A 23725-nucleotide genomic window follows, 5' to 3' on the forward strand; every position below is an offset into this window, starting at 1 on the left:
TTAAAAACAACATAAAAATGACTCGATTCAATTTGCTAAACTCATGACCCGAGTCATCAGATTTGGATAACCTCATAAAAATTTAAAAAAATGACTTGATTTAACTCGGGTTGCCCTGTCAAATCCACGAAATAATCATGAAATTAAGATAACCTCATAAAAACAAATAAAAAAAATTATAAAACTTAATTCTTAATCGTCCTTATCGGATCTAATATTGAATGATGAAATTTATAAAAGTTTCAATTAAAAAACAACACAAAAAATGAGTCAAGTCAATTTAGGTTAAGTCATTAAGTATTATTTACAGGTTATGAGGCTAGAATAACCTGATAAAGCACAGACCAAAACAAATTATGAATCCTAATTCACAACCAAACACAAAATTAAATGATGAAGTTGGGGGGAAAGTCAATTAAAAAAAATTAAGTCAATCGGATTAACTTATTAAACTCGCGACCTGAGTTATGAGACGAGGACAACCCAATAAAAAGTAAATCAAATGTTAAAGAACTTGTGACCCAAGTCATGAGACCGAGATAACCTCTTAGAAAAAAAATAAAAAAATAACTTGATTTAACCAAGATTAAAATGCCAAAACCCACGACCTTGATCGTGAGATCAAGATATCCTCATAAAAAGCAAGTAAAAACAAATTATGAATTTCAATCCTCAAATGACCTTGTGTTGAATAATGAAATTAGAAAAAAAAAATCAATTAAAAAATGACATAAAAAACGATTTGAGACAATTCAAGTTAACCTGTTAAGCATTATTCTCAAGTCATGAAGCTAGAATAACATAATAGAAAGTAAACAAAATAAATCATGAAGTCTAATTCCTGATGAACTCAATATTTAAATGATGAAATTAAAAAAAAAATTATTAAGAAAAAAAACTGAGGCAATTAACTCAATATTAAAGGATAAAATTGAAAAAAAAAAGTTAATTGAGAAAAAAAACTGAGGCAATCGGGTTAACCTGTTAAAACCGCAATTCATTTCAAGAAAGTGTGATAACTCAATAAAAAAATCTAATATTAAATGATAAAATTAAGAAAAAAATCAAAGAAGAAAAAAATAAAAAAAAAAGTAAAGCACTATTCCAATGAATAGTTTTTTATGGGGAGAGGTACAACAAAACCCCCCTCCTCTTTTAGTTTATAGTCAATAAATAATGAAATTGAAAAAAAAATAAAAAAATAGTAAAGCATTATTCTAATTAGTAGTGTTTTTGTGAGGAATAGTACAATAAACCCCCCTTCTTTTGTAGTTTATAGTTAATAATGTACAAACTAGTTTAACGAAGGCGCTACATTATGCTTTGAATAAAAAAAAAGACAAAAAAAAGTGAACATGCCATATAAAACTAGTTGATATTGTTATTAAACCATGATCAACATGTTAATTTTAAAACTTGTTGATCCAGCTTTTTTTTCTAGCTTAGATTTAAAACTATGCTATATAAAAGGTGTCCCAGCATGACCTAATCAACTTGGAATGTGCAAAGGTAACTCGGATAATTAGTAAAAAATATGTTTTGATTTTAAAGAAATTCAAGATAACTTTTATTTTTTATATTAAGAATGCGGTAAATGGATCGGTCGAGCTTCATGGCTCAATTCGTTAAATTCGCGACCCAATGATGGATTTTGGTGGGTTTAAGAACTTTGTTTTTCTTAAACTATTTTATACTTAATTATATGATAACAAAAATAAACACTCTTAAAATCGAGCAAAAATCATGTACATATTAAATGACGAGATGTTTGTTTGAAATTGTGGTGACCTCCTAAAAAACAAATTAAAGAAGATAAATTCAAAATAAAGAAAATTTTAAATAAAAAAATAATAAAAATATATGAAAATAAACTTTTAAAAAAGAGGAAATGCTAAAAAAGAAGAAGATAGAAATGAAAAAAAAAAAAGCAACTTAACTGAGATGCGCTGCCCCAAGTTTTTTTTAGCATGGAAAGTATAATGTAAATCTAATATATGATATAAAAACAAGAAAAAATTATCTTGACCCTCTAACAGTTTGCATTGGTATTTTAAAAAGTTGTGCATCTTATCGTTTATACTGTTCATAATATCTTCCACACTAATGAGTGAACTCGGTCCACAAAAAAATTATTACAAGTTTGTATTATAGTTAATTTAATATCTAAATTGCTGGAGAAAAAATAATTGATTTACACATCTCTCGCCGTCGATAGCCTCCATTCACCACTGATCAGTGATCACCAATCCCCCTATTCTCTCTCTAACCAACCACACCACCTACGGCCTTCCCTTAATTAAATCCTATGAATACCAATAAATGAACAAATTTCAATCATTTTGAAGGATGAGCTAGAGAACATATCTAAAAATTGCAGAAATTACTTCAAATTTTTTCTCCTCGTGAACCACAAGCGTAAGGATTTTTACAGCAAATAATAGACCTATAAATGGAGCATTGATAGGCCCATATATAACCGCAATTCAATTTCAAAGCTATTCTTAAAAAATCCATGATTGTATAAATGTTCAAAAAATATCATAAAAATTCAATTTCTAATTTGAAACTATGTAATAATCATTCCAAACTTAGAATTTCATCATAGCAATCTAGTTGAAGGAGTACATAAAAATATGGATGCTTATGGGTTGAGTTTTGATCCATAATTATATCTAACTTAACTTTTGATATTTTATAAAATATAAATCTGACCCATTTGTTTTTTTTTTTGAATCCGAGTGAGTTGGATGTATATGATTGGGATAAAATTTTTATAGATATTACATGTATTTGTAGGTTGGGCATATAAATTCTTTTATTTTTTTATTATTCTAAGAAAAATATATAGGGTTGCAACTAGATAAAATTCCTATAATGCATATAGGGTTGCAACTAGATAAAATTCCTAGAATGCATATACTAAGGATAACATAAAAATTATCAAAATTTCAACATAAAAAAAAAACAAAACAAAAATTACAATTAAGCATTTTATCAAACATTTAGGGTGCAATATGATACAAAGATATGCTAGTAGAAAAAGACTTTAAAGTGCTTTTGAGTTTGTGATTTAATTAAAAAAATAAAAGTTTAATCTGAATTCTTGAAATTCTCATTTGTTTTCTCATGTTCTCTTCACCATCAAATATAAAATATTGGAATTATAAAATGCATTATCACTTAATCAAATCAAATTTTAAATAAGAGGTGGTTGAGTGCGAAGGCAAGAGGAGAAAAAATTAAGAGAGAGACGAAAAATATATTATTTATATTAAGAACTCGAGTTATTTATATTAGGTTATACGGGTTGAGTCAAATTAGTTGAATTTCAAAAATCTAATATTAAATCTTATAATTTAATTAGAAATAATTAATTTGAAATCAATGATAATAATTTAATTCCTAATAATTAATTAATGGGCAATATAACACAATTGATACTATTAAAGATACTGTATACAAAATAAATTTTTGTATAATGCAAATTTGATATGTAAAAAATACTTGTAAAACATTGATAATTCTTCTTAACTAATCTTATGTTATTGGCTAAAAGAATCACAAATCCGATTTAATTTAAGGTAAATGGTATATAATGTATTTGTCAAAAAATCATTTTAATTTAATAGCTTAAACTGTTAGGTAGAGTCTCAAGATATGATGTATATTATTTTTTAACTCACTTCTTCAAGTGAAAGCCCTACAAGCTTGAAATTTGCATAGATTTACATTATCTTGTATTTGATTTTTTTTTATCAAATAAATAGAAATGATAAAATTTAAATTCCTAACTATTTAATCATTAAAATTCTCATACTATATCAAAAAATAAAAGATAATCACAGCCCATCAGGGTCACCAACATCTTGATCTATACAGTTGCAAAATGGCTTAGAGGGTTGAAGAAGCACTTGGAGAGGCTTAATGCTCCAAAACATTGGATGCTTGATAAACTTGGTGGTGCTTTTGCCCCGAAGCCCTCATCCAGACCCCACAAGTCTAGGGAATGCTTGCCTCTGATTCTCATTCTGCGAAACAGGCTCAAGTATGCTTTGACACACCGTGAAGTGATTGCTATTTTGATGCAGAGACATGTTCTTGTTGATGGGAAGGTTAGGACAGATAAAACCTACCCATCTGTTTCATGGATGTTGTGTCAATCCCAAAGACAAATGAGAGCTTCCGTCTCCTCTATGACACCAAAGGCCGCTTCCGGCTCCACTCCCTCAGAGATGATGATGATAAATTTAAGTGAGTGGATTGAATTAGTTAGTTGATATAATATTAGAATTTTTATAATTAAATGGTGAATTTTATTATTTTTATTTATTTTATAAAAATTAAGTATAAAGAATATGAGGTTATGCAAGTTTTAGTATTAATATGTTTTGTTTATTTTAATTTTTTTTAAAATAAATAAATAAAGTTTAGGATAATAATTCATTCTCAAATATATTTGAGTTTGACAAATTATTTAAAAATAAATTAAGATAACCTCCACAAGATAGGTTTAATTTTTCTCTATTACGATGATGTATATTTATTTTTAGAATTTTCTTCTAAAAAAGAATTTATTTTTCTCTTATGTGATATTGATTTAATTATTAAAGAGTTTTTAAATTTGAAAAAGAGGATTTTTTTACATATATTGAATATAATTTCATCAAGAAAATATTGAATAAATTATTAGAAGATAAATAATCTATGACCACAAGCCTTTACTTAAGCCTTCAAGCTCATAAGATAAAATCAAACTTCATCGGTATACAATTTGAAGAGCCCGTTTGGGTGCAGCTGGAAACTTCATCGGCAATTCAAGTCATATTGACAAGTTCAAAAAATCAACAACAACAGTGGCTTTCAGCTTTTTATCTTGTTTCCGCAATATAGAGTAAAGCTGTGAAAGAGATGGGCAATTATTTCAAATGCAATAATTGTGTTGTATTATAAACCATTAATAAGATAATGGCGTAGACTGTAGCTGAGAGTAGCCGATAAGATAATGGCGTAGACTGTAGCTGAGAGCAGCCGGCTACATGGGGTTCAGCTCTTGTTTCCATAATATATAATCTGGAATTGCACTACAGCTATTTAAGCCCCATTCAGCTCTTATGCAACCACCTAGCTCCCCCACCCCAAGCCTTTAAGTTAAATATGCATTTGACTGTGGATGATGGGGAGACTAAATTTCAAAATATTGAAAGCTTTTCTTCAGCTATTTCTTCACAACATCTTTCCAGTTCTTCTGCCTTCCTGCCATCTCCTAAATAATTAAAGCCCTGTTCTTTACCGTATGATACACAGATGACAGAACCATTGCCTCAATATCCAGCTCATGTCTTTCTTCATCCGGTTTCCTGAAGAAAAAGTAGAAGAACTGCTGCATAACCATCTCCACCCTCTCTCAGCAGGTTTGTCTTCTCGATCCGTTGTGTCTCGCTTTCCTTTTTTTTCACTTCTGCATATCTCTGTGTTTCCTCTCCCTTCTCTGTCGACTTGGCCTTAAGAAGAGCTAGATGAGTGATATTACGTGAAAAAAAGTTATAAGTTCCTCTCTTATGCTGCTTTCTGTGGTTGTTCTCCTCTCTCTCCCCTGCCTATTTGTGCGTTAAATACATATGATTATTGAATATCAATGCATTATTTAAGGTTCTTCTTCCATTACATCATTGCATAGACAGGGCATTTTATGCAACCTTGAGGGGTTGGCGTAGCGGATGCCGTCTGGGTTCTGACGGTTTGCTCCCTTCCAGTCTCAAATTCGAGTCTGCTTCCCGCTGCGAGACCATGGACTGCATGCTACGATAAAAGTTGTTTGTTTAAATATCTTTAATTTATAAATAAATTAAAATAATAATTTTTTTAATTTTTAAAATTAATTTTTGATATCTAAAACTAAAAAAAAAAATTAAGTGAATTTTTTTAAAAATTTTTTAAAAATATATAATTCAACTTCAGCCCAGAATATCAATAAATGCATACTAAAGAAACCTAATTGAAAAATCCAGAAGAATATGACACAACTCTCACTGACCAATCAAACAAAACGTAAAAGAACAATTATACAAACCATATAAAACACGTAGCCAAAATACTGTAGAGTTTACTGTGTACGCAGAGTCACAGACACAAAAAAACTACTCATTATGATTTATGACAGTAGAATTACGCTTGTCCTTTGAAGAAAATTTCGTTTGCCTTAGTTTTGGGTGGTTTCGTCTTTTCCAATTATTGAGAGTGTTTTTTGTCAAACTTAATGACATAATATTTGGTTATAAGTAATTGCTGTGGTTTGGCTTGTAGGACCCACAAAAATCTAATGTTTCACTCGCCACAGGTTCGCACATTGATGTTTTTTTACAAAATTACACATTGATTTTTATGCCCTTATAATCGGGTATAAAGAGAGGCAAGAATTAGGACGATTATTTTATCTTTTTCTATATGTTTATTTTTTTGTTTTGACTTTTTACTCTTAATAATTATTTTGTAATAAAAAAAAAGACATGGACATCACATGTTAGCGCGTGGGAGGTGCCCGCACCTTTTAGGGGTTCATGTGACGCCTCTCGATTGCCAAATCTGTTGTTCCGTCGTTTCATTAGAAGCAATGCCTCTTCTTCTTTTTCATGGTGCAACGCGTGATGATGGTTGGTGAGTAGTTTGTCATCGACAGTGGTTTTTTTATTTCTTTCTTTTCTCTCTCTTGCAAAAAAATATTCACTCATGTCCTCTTTTCTTTTCCTTTTTCAAGTTTGGTCCTTATATCTCTAATTGTTTATTTTAGTCCTTAGTCTTATGGAAAATTTCTTCATGTTTTCAATTTAGTTCTTAAATTATAATTTGTCGTATTTTTTTTTCTAATTCGGTCCTTTTTTTTTCTAGCTTGGCTCTTTTGTTAGAGTTTTGTTGTTTTTAATTTCATTATTCAATCAAAGTTTATATTGTATTGTTTTTTCAGTTTAACCCTCATCTTTTTGATTTTTTTTCCTTTTGTTAAAGTTTTTTTCTTTTAAATTTAATCCTCCAATTTAATTTTCTTTATGCCCTCTAATTTTATATTTTCATTTTAACCCTCATTCTTTTAATTAATTTTTTTTTGTATGATATATTTTCCCCCAGTTTCATCCTTCGACGTTAAATTTGTTGGGAATTAAGCTTCATAGTTTTTCTTTTTACCGTACTTTTGATCTAATGACACAGGTTATGAGATTTAAGGGTTTATACGATTAGGGATTTTATCATATTGCCTTATTTTTTTAAAAAAATATTGGTTTTGTGGTTATTTTAATTTTTTTTCTATTGATTTATCCCGACCCCATGACCTAAATCATGGGTTTTGCAGCCTTTTTTGGATTGAGATTTTTTAAAAAAAATGTTTTGTTTTGTATATAATTTTTGAAGAAATTCTTTTATTTTTGTACAGTTAAGCTTTATTTTATAAGAAGTATTTATTTTGAAATAATATTTGTAATATGTTCGGCCTCACGTAGTATTTTTTTCCTTTTATTTTATTCACTCAGTTTCATATGTATTTATATTTCTATTATCTTTTATTGATTTTAATAAAAAAAATTTAGTAGACACAAACGGATCTCAATCTCATTGTTGAGGTCATGAGTTTCTCAAACCATTTTTGAATTGAAGTTTTTTCTTTTAAAATGTTTTGTTTTGTATTTAATTTTTGAAGAAATATTTTTGTTTTTATACAGATACGCTTTATTTTATATAAAGTATTTATTATTTTGAAATAATATTTATGATGTGTCCGACATTGCATAGTATTTGTTTTCATACTCAATTTTTCATGTTTCTCTTTTTGTTATTGTTAACGATTTTTTTTATTTACACTGGTGATTATCGATTTATTTGATTAAATACATATATAAGAATTTCAATTTATGTAAAGAAAACAAATCAAAATAGTCTGTCTACAAGAGTTTTTTTTAAAAAAATTATGGCCCGTGACAGAGTACAAGTCAAACATCTAGTATTATATATTTAAGATGTAGACATGATTTTTAATTATTGTATAATATAAATATAGATTTGTGTACAAGATTATTATTCACAATGCATAGTCATCATCTTTTGAGCATTATATTAATTATTGTATAATATAAATATAGATTTGTGTACAAGATTATTAAACATGGTCATTTGAATGATTTTCTTGTTAAAAAATGAATCTTATAATAGGTTTGATCTTTTTGTCACAAATTTGTCCATCACTGGTTGATAAATATAAAATCACAAGTTAATTCATATTCACATGATAAAATCAAATAGCTTGTACAATTAACAAAAAATATAAACCCATTTGAGTTTCACTGTAGTACTAGACATAATTTACTGAGGATTGCTACAGTAAATTTTTTTTCTTGAGTGAAAAGAAAAAAGCCTTGAGGCTTGGAGTTCTTTGGTCTTTTCTATTGACCCATTGGTTATTAGATGATTGTTTGGAGATGAATGTATTTTTTTCATTTGCTTACATAGTAAAAACACTCTTTTATCCATAGAGTAAAAAACTTTAGAACTATTGATCAAGAAGTTTCTTGACTTTTTACAATCTTGTTAACAGTTAAAATACTTTTTTAACTCCAAGATCAAAAAATTATTGGGCTGCTGGACAAGGGTTTTAGTTTTTCCATTATCTATGTACGGTAAAACGCATGTAACCTTAGAAAAGATAGAAAAAAATAAGCTTTGTCTTTGGGGAAATTTTTGTACTTTCATACAAATATTTTGCGTAAATAATAAGGTCATGGGGGATACTTTGTTATTTTCACATTTACTTTTGAATTTTTAAATAAGAAAAGTTGCCGACACGTGTTCAACACGCACTAGTGAGTGTAGTGATGTTCGTGTCATTCAGGCGGTGTGGGGGATGCTACTAGGCAGCCAAATTTGGCCTTTTGTCGTCTCCCTAGATGCACAATCGTGTCATTTTCCATATAAAGTGGCGTGTGGCGGCTTATGATGATCGGATTGTCACAGTTCGTTTGTTTTTTTTCCCTCTTTTCTCTCTTGTGACATATAAAGTATACCATTTTCCTCTTTGTTTTTTGTTTTTTTAATTTAGTCATTTAATTACAGTTGCTCATATTTGTTTTTTATTTCAGTGCTCGTTCTTTTAATTTCTTATTTTGTTTTTATTCATTTTATTTTGTTTTTTCTTGTTTTTCAACTTAATCCTTTAATTACAATTGCTCATTTTTTTTTATTTCAATGCCCGTTCTTTCAATTTTTTATTTCGTTCTTGTTTCTTTTATAGTTTTAGTCCTCATTTTTTTAATTTCTTATTTCATTCTTATTCCTTTTATAGAAGTTTTTTTTTTCAATTTAGTCATTCAATTACAATTTCGCGCATTTTTTTAAATTTCGGTCCCCATTCTTTTAATTTCTTATTTCAATCATATTCTTTCTATAAAAGTTTTTTTTCAATTTAGTCTTTCAATTACATTTTCTCATATGTTTTTTTTTTCATTTTGGTCCTAATTTTTTTTCCTAGCCCTTTTCTTGAAGTTTTTTTGGCTCTTAATTTTATTTTTCAATCAAAGTTTTTTAGGTTTTATTTTTTCCTATTTGACTGTCATTCTTTTGATTTGTTTTTTCTGTTGTTAAATCTTTTTTTTTTCAATTCAATTTAACGCTCCAATTGAAAATTTTAATTTGCTCTCTAATTAATATTTTTTCACCCTAATTTTTTCTAGATCTTTTTATGTAATTGATTTTTTTTCTTGGTTTCATCTTTCGACATTTGATTTGCTAGGGATTCGACTCTGTGCGATCTTATCATTCTTCTTTATTTTTTAAAAACAAAATATTGGTTTTGTGATTATCTTTAATTTTTTTTCCTGTAGGTTTATTTAGGTTATGAGTTTGGCATGCTAGTTTTTAATATAAGTTTCATTTAGAATTGTTTTGTTTGTGTTTTATTTTTCAAGTTATTATTTTAATTCATATGTATTTTTTTATACAAATGAACTTTATTTTCTAAAATAAATTTTTTTATTTTTAAATAATATTGTTCATGTGTTGGGCCTTCCATAATATTATTTTTTAGGGCATGAGTTTATTCAATCAATTTTGTTTATCTTTTTGGTTATGAGTTTTTTAGAGTGTGAATTTATCTTTAATTGACTTAAATAAACAAGTTTAATAAACAAAATTGAGTGACTATATCATTTTGTGTGATTGAATATCTTGATTTACATTCATCTTTTATTTTTTTAATTTTTTTTATTATTGTTAATATAACGATTTGTTTTTTATTTATTTATATAAATAATTATCTATTTATTTAATTATATACTTATATAGGCCTTTCAATTTATACTTTGAAACTTTTTATATAAAAAAACACATTAAAACAACCTGTATACTCTATATTTTTTTTTAAAAAAAATTACAACTCATGATGGAGCATGAGTTTGATAGCCAAGTTACTAATAGCTACTTGTTAAGTAAAGAAATGATAACAGTAAAAATAAATAAAAGTAAACTAATATATAATAATAAATAAATAAACATGGAGTACTTAAAAATTTAATTATTAAATTTAGATGTTGGACTGCTTTAGAAGATCCTGCTCTATTTGTTTTCACGTTTTAAAAGTGTTTTTTTTTAAATTAATTTTTTTTTTAAATTAATATTTCTTTAGTGTTTTCAAATTATTTTGATGCGTTCATGTCAATTTTTTTTTTATTTTCATGTATTTTTGAGTGAAAAATATTTTGAAAAGCAACTATAACTACACTTTTAAATATTCATAATAAATAAAAAAAGCATGAGAAATTGGAATGGCATTGGACAGTTGAAGAAACATGTAGATGTTATAGTGTAAAGAAACTTGTGAATTTTTATATAATATATATAAATTTTTCAACTATTAAATATGAAATTAATTTATAAAAAACTAGTAAAAAAATTAAATATATAATTAAAGCACGTGATGAAAATATATATATGCAAATTACATAAAAAAACAAATTAAAAAAATCCAAAAGAAAAAAGGTTGATGCCATCATTATCCCAGATTCTTAAACAAGGTCTCGAAAATTTGGTGTACTCGAAAACATTAGGATTTCCTCGCTTTGAGCCCACAAGAGAGCTAGGTATTGGTTTTCTAGCCTTATAGCCCATTTTTGAGATAGCCTTCCATTCGGGTATATGAATATCATTTGTTTTTTTTTTCAATATTGCAAATTAGTGTCCTTAAGAAAATATATGATCAAATAATGTTTTCTCATCCAGTATTTGAATCCCATTAAATCTTGATACGAGTCACTCAATTGGATGTATTGATTCATGCATTAAATTTATAATTTTAGATTCTAAGAATTTATTTGTGTTTTAAAAGTGTTTTTTTTAGAAAATAATTTGTTTAATTTTTTATTATTATTTAAAATTAATTTTTTAGTGTTTTTTTATATCGTTTTAATATGTTAATATCAAAAATAAATGTTATAAAATTGAAAAAAATATTATTTTAATATATTTATAAATAAAAAATACTTTCAAAAACTACAATTACTTCAATATAAAATAAGCTCTAAATCTTGAAAATTCTAAAGGAAACAAATTAATTTCGGGGAAACATGGCTTCAACGTTTCAAATGAAGGATGTTGATGAGTCCTAAACGCTCAATTTCACCTAAAAAACTTGTGCTCAGGGTCCCAAATTTCACCAAAAACTACGATTTATAATGAATTTTTAAATCCTACATTTTAACTCAGCTTGATTGTCACCAAGTCAAAAAATAAAATGAAAAATGAAACCCAATTACTACGTAGAAAAGAGCTCACATTTTTTATTTTTATTTTTATTTTATCATTTTCAATACTTTTAATTAATAGAAATGCATTAGCTCTCATCTTTCGCTTTTCTCGTCAGCTAAACGACTGAATAAATAGCAAGTCGCACCGTTTTTCCCCTTCTTTTCCATCCTTCCTTCCATCAAATATAGCCTAAACTATCGTGAAATGATTTAATCAATTAATTAAACCTTCGAGTTTGATTTGCTGGTTGTAAATAGGGGCAAATTGATTTCACATTAGAAAATCTTCGGCTAATTCTTTTCTTATTTTTTCATTCAAAGGCCCTTAAAGCTTTATAGACAACCACAAACAGCGTCCACTGTCATCTTTGGAGCTCTTATCTACTTAATTTAGTGCTTGCTTGTAAATAGATATGTAAGGTGTACCTCTCAAATTTAATTTAACTAGCTACTTACACGTATCTCTCTAAAAACTTGGATTGTGAAAATAAAATAAAAATAGAATTAGATAATTTTTTTTCCTAAAATTACAATTTAATTTATAACAAGCTCTAAAACATGTTAGTAACTCATAGTGGATTACACCATGCAAAATACAATATGAATCCCCTCACAAAAACATAGTGGACTTGTAGTTCATAATGTTTTTTCATCTCTCAGTCCTTTTATTTTTTTTATTATTTTAGCATGATTGAATCAAATTATAAATCAATTTAAGTTAATTTATTAGAAAAAAATGAGATTAAAGGATAAGAAATCAAAGTAAAAAAAAAACATAGAAAATAGATGACTTTTTTCAAACTATGGAAGTAATGTTCATTGTAGGATATTTATACTTTCCAACTTATAAATATTGTGTCCTTTTAATTTTTAAAATTTCAAAATAAAATCAATTTTGGTTTAAAAGTTTATTTTCTTGATTTTAAATCCTTGGCTTTAGCGAGGAAAGAGAGAGTCATCAAATTCTGATAGTAGAAAGATAATATTAACTTTGATTATGACTATCAAAATGATTTGTCTTGATATCAATAATTTTTATTTGGAGAGATGAGTTTTATTTATATGTTTTTTACATTTAAATTATCTAAAAATTCATATCTAAACTCAAGAAGATTTTTAATTTTAAATTAATTTCGAGTTATTGTGTAGATTTTTAGGTTTCTTAGGCTAATAATAAATTTATTAAGATATCTAAAATATTTTAAATTAAAATAGATTGAAAATTAAATTTCTAGATTAAAAAATCAATGGACTGAAATCGATGGCTACCATATTGTTAAAATTTAGAGAAAACTATTTAGGTGATGGCTCAATTTAGAGAAAACAATATTAGTCAAAATAACCATTTAGATGGTGGCTCAGTAGTAAGAGTTTGGAATCAAGAGGTTTGCTCTTTCTGTGGTCTCAGATTTGAGTTCCGTGGTTGTTTATATAATGGTCACTGGAGATTTACATGGTTATTAACTTTAGAGCCCATAAAATTAATTGAGATACGTGCAAACTGATTCAAATACTCATATTAAACTAAATTTTTTTTTTTTTAAAGAAAACAAACAAAGTGCCATCTGACTATTTTTGTTTCAAAAATATTTGGAGTGAACTATAAAAAAATGCTCATGCCCTCGAGACTACGCGCGGGCCCTCTCGGGATGGAAAAATTGTAACCTAACATCGATACTCGCATGCATTATTTACATTTTAAAACCACTAACTTTTTGCAATTTCTAGGGCCTGGCCACAGAATGATGTACAGAGGGATCAGAGAAGGTCCCTCCACTGGAACAGCTTGCTAAGTGCTCATAACATACAAACGTAAAGAAGTCAAAAAAGGAGAGGATGTGCTTATCTTTATTTGTTTGGTCAAAAGAAGCGGAATAAAATAATAAAATCAATACCAAAATAATGCTTTCCGAACTCCCTTGAAAAATTCTCCATTCCTCTATCGAAGCACACAACCTGCAATAAGGCAATTCTTTAGCTAGAGATGCAAGATTTCCTCTAATCCTGCATTTTAATCCCAGTTGTATAAAATCCTTTAGACTTGTTGATCAAGAATTTGTTTATAACGAAAGGAACATGGCAGATTGTTGCTAATTATTACTCAGTATGATTTCTGTGACTGACACAAACATATAATTAAAAAGTTCAACTAGTTTTTTCCTTAATGGTCTCTGATGTCAATTAAACAAGTCCTTAATAGAAAATTAAGCCCTTCAAATGATGAGGATGTTGTACTAGATATATCTGCTTCCGCTTTCCTGCCCAAATAGGGAAAGCACGTAATCTTGTCTAGACAAGATTAGGGTCCCAAAAAGGATAATTCCAAGAATTTGCTGCCATCTCCATATATTGGAGGAAATCAAGAGACAACACGTGAGATGATACCAATCATAGCTAGCTGTCTTTATTCTTTCTTTCGATAGAACTGGGCTCCTCTCCCAGTTGATGTTGGAATGGTATTTGGCCTTTTGTAGTCTGTTCTATCCATTAATCCATGCCTTTCAGTTCGTTTGGATCACAGAAAGTTATGCTTAATGTTTTTTTGGCATCGTTGTTTTATCCTCTCATTCTATATGATTATGAATATCTCGTTTTTTTTTGGTGCAAAAAAAGGAAAAAAAATAAATTAAAGAGCAGCATTTCTCCATTTTATGCGAGGTAGTTTTAGTTTTTGGATTCAACTATTTTTGTTTTGTTTTGATGGTGAGGATATATGTGAATCATATATATTTATAAGATCTTAAATAAATCATTTTTTTTTCTGGGTCTCTTTTCATATTTCTAAATAACAAGTGAAAGAATAAATATTCTGGCGCCTGTGCATGCATGCCAATGCCCCAAAATTAGGATCGAATAACTTCTTTTTCCATGAAAGATAAAATACCTTCAATTATGGGAATTGATGATCAAAACATCTTTGATTGAACTAGTCGATAACAACACGTACGGTGTGGACATTAGAGAGATTTATATGGTGAAGATGAGCCGAAGTCGACTATAGGGAGAAAAGGAAGTTGGGGGGATGACAGGTGGAAAGATTGTAGTCGTCACCGCCCCATGTTCAATTCTAGCAGAAAAAGAAAGACCAACGACGACGATGACTGCTGAGGAAAAAGTAGGATAAGATTTTTGTGATGCGGGATTGGCCACCTTTCTGTTTTCTTCTCCATTCCTGTCGTCAACTTGCATGTATGCCCAGTGACTTAATTTTGACTGAAATACTCACATACATGGATCTAACATAAGTACATCAAAGTCAAATGTTGCCAATTTATGCTGATCCTAGCCAGCACCAAGGTTAATCATTCGTACATGCATGGTAGTTTTTTGTTTTGTTTCTGTAGGTAAATTTCATCAGTTCGCACCCCTCTCTCTTTGGCGGCTTCTTTTGACATTTAGGGTGATTCTATGAATCTATTGACTTGTATGTGCGCGGGCGGTAGTTTCTACATATATAGCATCACGGCCACTTTTTCAGTGGAGATTTTGATTTGGATATATGTATCGTGAAATATTTCTTATTATATAGTTTGGAAAACCTTAATTAATTAATATTTACGTTGGCATTCATGCTTATAAGATTAGCCACGATTGATAAAAGTTTGGAATTAAAACTCGAATAAAACTAGGATTTATTAAAGGCGCCCAAGTTGCAGCAGAAAAATCAGCAGTCACAAGATGAAAGCGTACACAGCACACACCAGAACAACCGGAAAGAAACTTAGACAGTAACTACATTTCCTTCTATAGCCAAGGAACAAAGTCAGATTCCCTCCCAGCCTCTCGCTTAGCTAACACATCAGCAGCAGTGCCATTAGTTAGCTTCATGGACAAACCGAAGATTAATTAGGAAAGAGATTAGAACTAGTGAAAAACTCATCAGCATGTTTTTCATGGCTTAATTTGTAGAAGAACTGTCGAGCCATATCACAACAATTATTGAAGAATCAGATTCCACAATAAAATTCTGGGCACAAGTTACAGCTTCTTCAGCTGATTTCCGATTGACACCAATTCAGCTTGATTCGAATCCATTTCTCCCAATCCAGCAGAAAATGTTAGAAATGCACATTAACTGGACATGCACAACTCAACTAATTCCCTTAACGTCAGACAACATATTCTTTTGACCAAATCAGCTGAGAGTAGTCAGGATAGGGAGAAGAAGAGAACAGAACAACTGTCATGCATCAATGGAGTGAAAGCACGTATATATGTCGATCGTGTTAGGTTAGGGATTTCTAGGATGTTAGAGTCACTAAAACGCCCATCAATATTTGAAGTGGACTGAAGAATAATTAGAAGATGATAGATATGCATATCAAAATCCCACCATGACTTTGTCCTAAAAAGCATTAGCTAGGGTTTTACCATAAAGAGCCAATAACAATTCATGTTATTAATCTAGGATTTCTCCTCTTCGTTGAAAATACACGTAGATTCGTATATCTATGAACAAGACTATCTGCACTGACAAATGACTCCTCAAGCTTAGAATCAACAACAGCAATTTTTCATGCCAATATTGTTTTGAATAATGAAAATTTTGCTTATTATTAATAAGCTATGAAATTAAAGAGAGGAAAATTAAAAAAGTATCATGAACAAGTAACCGTCTTCTAGCATCATTTCTGTTTTCATTTTTTTTTTAATTTTAAAAATGTAAAAAACTAACAACCAATTGTCAAACAGGGAGCTCTCTTGAAAGTTATAATTGTAATTGTTAGTTTTTTTTTATAATTAAAAATCCTAAAAAATATACACTTATTATTTTCATATCTAAAAAACTGAAAAGCAAAAATAGTAAATATATAGAAACAGTAAATAATACCAAAATGACCTAAATTTCATCGAGGTGAGAATTGTTAGTTCACTAGCTATTTTCGATATCAATTTAGATAGTGATGGTTTATTGTGTTGTGATAAAAACGATAGAGACAATAAAGATAAAAATGATATATTTTCTTGTATTTTTTGTTTTTAAAGAATAAAAATTAGTTTTAAAGTTATCCCAATTTATATATTTTTTTATATCTTTGTTTTTATCTCTTTAATTTTTTTTTTTTATATATATATATATATATATATATATATATATAAAATTTTTGGTGTAACATTAATCGAAAGCAACACTAAGTTAGGTTTTCTTTCGTAGAGGTGAGAATCATGTTGTAACTACCCCTCCTTTCCAACATTAATGCACGGTAACTGTAATATTCCTAGACAATGCGAACCGGGATAAATTATCGTAAGTTTCAAGTCGGCACACTTTTCTATGTAGCTGCACACCAATCTCATGAAAAAGTGTAGGGGTACAGCCAATATGGCACAGTTTTCTCCTATAAATAGAGGTGTTGGAGATCAACTATGTCATATACAAAAATCCTTGAAGAAAAATAACATACACCAAGGCTCTCTCTCCCCTGTCTCTTCATCCCTTCCACAGTTTTCTCCATAAAAAGATAGGGTTCTCATGAATTCCTTGGAAGCCAAAGCTCTGTTCTCAGGCCCCTAGCTCTATTATGGATACGCGTATATTTTTTTAATGTTTGTGTTTTGAATTATGTGAGGAGGCACTGGTGATGTTGTTGACAGAAGATAGAGAGCACAGATGATGAAATGCATGGAGCTTAATTGCATCTCACTCCTTTGTGCTCTCTAGTCTTCTGTCATCACCTTCAGCCCCTCACTCCGTTTAATTGCTCATAGTCTTACCATATATATATGTTTACTCTTGAGCTTGTTTCTTGAGCATTGAGCAATATTATTACCTTTGCACATGCTCATCTCGAGTTTATGTTTGATTTCTTTACCGAATGCTTGTTGGGAATCTGAATAAAATGTTGTGTTAATTAATTTGATTGTTTCTCCCTCTAATATCTTTTGCAGGTGGCATGGTCCTGATCCTAATGATGCTAGATTTAGTAAAAAATTCCCCTCCCACTCTTCCATATTGGGAATTAAGGAGCAGTTAATTTTGTAGCTTAAACAGCTAAAGGAGAGGACACTCGTATTAAACACAAATTTGATATCTTCTTCCCTGAGGACACTAAGAATCTCTAGACTGCCTAGTTGTGGTCCTATGGTTTTATGTTTGCTTCTTATAAAAATTATTGCAGGTGAATTTTCTGTGCTGGGAACACCATATGCTGCTCGAGATATAATCAAGTTCTAAGGCACATGACACATGGAGATTTTATAATTCAAGAGACATGCATCACTAGCATCTTTATCGGTCATTTGCTTAATTTCCAGAAATCAAGAACTAGCATAAGTGGTGGTGTCAATATCGGAAGAGCACGGATTGATAATCTGATACCCCTTTTATCATCTACTCCACCATGATCTGAAGATTTCCCCTTGTATAACTTGCAGGTTTCCCTGCAATGCAGATCCGATCTAGAGCTGTAGTAAATTAAAGATGCGGCCGGGTCTACAACACTTCGCTGTTTGATCTCTATAATCTCCATGAGTATTTGACATTTTTTAGTTGTTGTTGTTGATGTTGATCATCATGATCAAGTTGCAAGCTTCTTCATTTGAAACCAGGGTTTGGCTATTTGTCAAGAATAATAGACTCCAATATTCATGTATTCATGCTCTATGCATACGCAATTCATAGAATGATAGTACTGAGCTGATGATCAATAATCAAGAAAATGTTCATCGAGCTGGTTAATTGTTTTCTAATCGCTTTTGTCCTTTCTCCAGAATGTTGTTCCCAGTGACTTTTCAACCATTCTGGATAATGTTAGCTAGCTACTTCAAATTGGTAGATTTGTCACATAGAAGGCTAGCTAGTACTGTAGACATACATACATACATGCATATATATGTGTGTGTGTGTGTACACACGTATGCTTGCACTCCTCTATACCTGAAGCTAATAAGAAGTATAATGTTTTAAAATTATTAAATGACTTATAACTTGTAGTGAGTGTTAGTTCGTTACCGGCCCAGGGTTGAATTTGTTGAAGTTAAGGAAAGTTAAAGGAAATCTGTAGAAGAAAATATCATTGAAAATGGCTGTCAAAAATAGAATACCACGAACAATTTTGCCTGCAGATATAGCAGGAACTACCTCATGGCAGGAACAATCTAAAACTCTTAGTCTCACAACGGGAGAAAAAAAAAAGTCTGGATAATCCAGTTTATGATGAAATAGCCCATAAACCGGCTTAAATAACTAGCTAGGGTTAGAAAATTTACCAAAATTGGTAAATCCTGATTATTCAATAAGATAAAAATACTATAAAAAACAAAAACAAGTAAGTCTGTAAGATTTAAGCAGAAATCAACATAAAATCGAGTCCCAAAAAGCTACAAATGATGAAAAAACACAAAATCAATTAGGGAAATAAAGTTCCAACTGATAGATTTTGCGGCCTGGAGCAACCCTCAACTAGCATAGGCGGTAACCTATGATGGGCGTCATGTAACGAGTTCTTGAAGTTGAGTTGATTCACTCGCAACAAAAGTTTATAGCCAAAATATCAAACGGTGTCCAAAATATTCTCAAAATTAAACATGGATTACTATTTTTATGTTATCTTTATGCTAGTTTGCCTTTTCAAAATACTCCAACATCATCAATTACGTTCTCGTATCAATTTTTCACTCTCCATGGTCAATATCGCCGAACTTCAAGATACCCTTAAATGATCTAACTAGCGTCATACAGCAGCACCAATCATCAGTTTCTGGGAAGGTAAGAAGGCATAACAAGGGGCTAAATTAAGATTATATATATATATATATATATATATATAATTATCTCAAATGTTTCCTTACGAATTCAGTGAAAATTCAGTGTCTTGATTGATCCCATCCTTTTCGAGTTAGGAAAATAATCACGATAGGAGGGGAAGGAATGGGAATAAGAACGGGATGAAAACAAAATCTTATTTGTTAATTTGGACAGAGAATTAGAGCATAGAAAGTAATGGATATTAAATTAATGGCATTATACCCTTTTTATTGAAGAGAGCAGGTGGGCTAGCGAATTAGGGTGAAAAAGTTTTAGTTGTTATAATAATATGATTTAATTTCTAAAAAAGAATAATAAGATTAAAATATAAGTTCATGTCAAAAAATCAAAAAATTATTCTTCCATGTACCCTTTCCCCAAACAGATCGGTGAAGCAAAGCAATTAAACTACTAATTAATTTAAATAATCATAAAAAAGAGTATGGGGGGCTCTCTCTTTTCTTAATTAGACGATTGATAAATTACTTCTTTTTTCTAAAAAAAAAAAACTAGAATGCCCTTAATATCTAAATTGTAGTATTGAATTTAAATCTCAGTAAGATTATTCTTAAGGTTAATTTTGTGATTTTGTTTTTTAATTTTTTTGAAAACTCATTTTACATCAAGTTTCATATCTTTTGGATCGTATCATCTCTAGTAATGATTTACTTTCTTCACTGCTTGCTTTAGAATAACAAGAATCTCAAATATATAAAAATAAATTCAAGCAATTTACTCCAATCTCATAATTAAGTAGTCTTCATTGGTATTTAATTTCAACCCAAATAGTATAGTAATATATAAATGGCTAAAACAATTAGTTTGATGGTGTTCACACTAGCTAGCTAGTTGTAAAAAAAAAGTCCATGTTTACTAATTATTAAACGCTACAACAATTTAATTAAAAACATATATATTATCAAAAAATCATCTCAACATTATTTATATTATTTTCTAATATATTTTCTCAAATGAAAGCCCTTTAAGTTTGAAACTTGTATATACTCACATAATCTTGTGCTTAATTTTTATTAAATAAATAGAGATGGTGAGTTTCAAATTTGTGTCCGCTTGATTATTAAGGCTCTGATACCATGTTAAAGAACCATCTCAACCTCATAACTTAAGCTGTTAGGTAAGGTTTCAAGATATGATTTATACTATTCTCTAACACGCGCCCGCGCGCCTACACACATGTATATATATAAATTAAAGCGTGCTTAATATTCATGTAAGTTGATTTGGAATACCTTAAAGTGGTTGTGTGATCTCGAAAATCATATACACTTAATGAAAGGAGAATCAATTTCCCACCAAATTAATTTAGGTATCTTTGAATGGAATTGAATTTGGGGTCTAAGTGGAGAATTCTGGGGAGTGACCAAATTCATTTGCGAAATGATGATTCCATCCAGAAATATAAGTGGAGATCGAATTCTTGACGTGATGAAGTTCTTCTTGCATCCGAACTCAGATCGATGTATATGTGTAGATATATAACATCCCACTACTTATAGTGACTTCAATTATGTCACTCATGATGGGTATCTCTATTGTCTCCTTCTTATTGGATGTCATGAGTAATTAATTTAGTTATTAAATCATTAATTATTCGATTAATTTTGGAGAAAAACTACTTATGTTTAATTAAATTCTCGATTCTAGTTTTTAATTTTCCCTTAGCTGGTTTTAAGGCTTCATAACATTTTCTTGTAGTTAATTAGTTTTATGTTTTCTTGTGGGGTTAACAACTAATTAATTAATTAATTTGTCGTTCTATATATAATATTGCAGGATTTTTTAAGAGTTCTCTCATCACCAGCATCAAGAACAATAATATTAATAATAATCAGCCCCATAAATTCTTACATCTTAACTTTCTAAGAGAATAAAAAAAGATTCTCATATCTTACCATATCATCCAATAGGTTTTTTTTTGTCATTTTCTATGTATGATGAAAATGCTTTTTGACAATAAAAATATTAAAATTTAAAAAAAATTATCAAATACAAATTCATGTTAGGATTCTCAAATAACAAACTATATGAATTACACACACTACCATAAAATTATCAAATACAAATAAAAATACTAATGAAAAAAAAATCATTGATAAATAATAGTGACGTTTACCGATAGAACATGACGTTACTATTTTCATTGGTAATTACCGATGAAAGATTTTTCATTGGTGAATATAGAGTGAATTACAGGTGGAATTCAAGGGATTAAAAAAAATTATGCAGATATTCCCTCTTTAATCTCGTCAGCAAATTTGACTTGTTTATATTGCTGATAAAATTAAAAATATAAAATTACTATTGATTCATCAGTAATATTTAAGTTATAATTTGACACACGACTCCTCTTTCCCTCCTCCATTTCTTCTTCTTTCTTTTTTTGTCTTCATGCATGAAACAACACCATTCTCCCCCCTTTTATCTTGTTATAAATTAAGCACTTATCATCAAAAAATTGACCACTCCAATACTTAGTCTGTCATTATCTCTATTACGGTGCACTTTTTCTCGAAGATTCTCTACATTAAATAAGCAAATATATCTATTTTTTTAATCTATTTTAAAAATAACAATATATATAAATACCAATGAGTATGGGTTATAGTTGAGGTAGGTACGAACCCAACCCATTGCAATTTCTATATACAGTGTCACTGTGTTGGGATTTGCTGGTTTGGATTTTCATGGCATGGGCTTTGGTCGGTCATGTGTTGACAGTTTGATAGGCTTTCTTCACTTGATCCAATGGGTTATTTTCTACCCACTCATATGAAATTGGGCTGACATTTCCAGTATGGACTCGAAAGACTCCATGGACCAAACCAAGGCCCACATCAACTCAAATTATAGTTTTACGTGCCTTAAAAACAATTAATTTTACATTTATATTTGCCTCTACTAGCACCCAAAAAAGGGCCAACTTTTTTATTTTTTAATATAAATTTTTCAAGATGCGCAACATTAATTTCACTGCCACAACATTAATTTATTTAAAAGAACTCACTTATAAATTTATATTTAGAGATATTTGTTTTGTGGAAAATACTCTTTAAAAATATTTTTCTTTCTTTTTAGTGTGGAATAAACAAGTTAACAAAAAAATATTTCTTAATCAATTTCTAAATAGTGCCCATTTAGAAAAATAATGTTTTAACATATACAAAAAAAAAGTTTCCTTCACATTGTAAACTTATGATATTCACCAACATCACCATAGCCACGTCACCATCTACCGCCACCTACTCCCATCACAAATGTCATTTTATTATTGGATAAACTCTTTCAATCGTTATCCCATCATAACTCTTCACCACCACTATTAATTATCAAAGCCATCATCACAATTATGATCACAAATAATATTATATTTTTTATTTTTTTTATTATAAATTTTAGATGCATTAAAAATTTATTTAATTATTAATTTTAAAATTTTAAAAAATAAGTAGAAATATCTATAAACTGGTTCAAATACCCACAATTATTAAAAAATATATAACATAACTTTTCTTCTCTTACTATTATTAAAAAATCATGAATAAAAAATAATTTATTTTATAGAAAAATATATAATTTAAATATTTATAGGATGAAAAATAATTCATTTACTAGAAAAAATAATTTCTTAATTTCTTGCAAAACAAGCATCCATTTAGCCTTAACGGATTAGTTTGATAATTAAAGATATTCTAAGTTCATACAAGCTAATAATTATTAGATTATTCTAAAAATATCATGCAAACGTTGAGATAATCTGAAAAGAATATTCTAATAAGAATTGAGACATAAAATGATTCTAAAATATCTATTATTGAAGAAGGAAAAGGAAGAAGCAATTGACCTGTGAGAAGAAGTAATGGATCGATGACGCGTGCATCCTAACACGGACGAGGGAGGTTCAATCTGTGTGTGAGACCTTCGATAAATGGAGGATGCTTCTTGGCTAAGAAAATCTGCACCCAGTTTTATGATTTATCTACCAGTCTTTTTCTAACTACAAGTCCACAGATGAAATCCTTACACCTCCTCCTTCTTGTCTGCTCTTATATAAGAAGTTCGGTTCTTCATTCTATGAACACCGCTTGCTTTTGTAACATTACCACAAATAAAACTAAAAACCAGAGTGTTTGCAACTGAAGGTTCAAGAGAAAATGACATTCCGTAGACACCCTCCTCC

General features: G+C 29.3%; 1 long non-coding RNA gene and 1 pseudogene across 1 annotated transcript; both read left to right on the forward strand.

Annotated features, from left to right (window-relative positions):
• The first annotated feature begins 3585 nt into the window (after positions 1-3585).
• On the forward strand, positions 3586-4255 carry LOC133670823 (small ribosomal subunit protein eS4-like; annotated as a pseudogene).
• Positions 4256-5012: 757 nt separating this feature from the next.
• Positions 5013-18450, forward strand: LOC133671155 (uncharacterized). Its single transcript, XR_009834213.1, has 2 exons — positions 5013-5411; positions 17670-18450. It is a non-coding gene; the product is annotated as an uncharacterized LOC133671155 (long non-coding RNA).
• Positions 18451-23725: the final 5275 nt, after the last annotated feature.

The sequence above is a fragment of the Populus nigra genome, chromosome 13 (genome assembly GCF_951802175.1).
Source record: "Populus nigra chromosome 13, ddPopNigr1.1, whole genome shotgun sequence".
Classification (NCBI taxonomy): domain Eukaryota; kingdom Viridiplantae; phylum Streptophyta; class Magnoliopsida; order Malpighiales; family Salicaceae; genus Populus; species Populus nigra.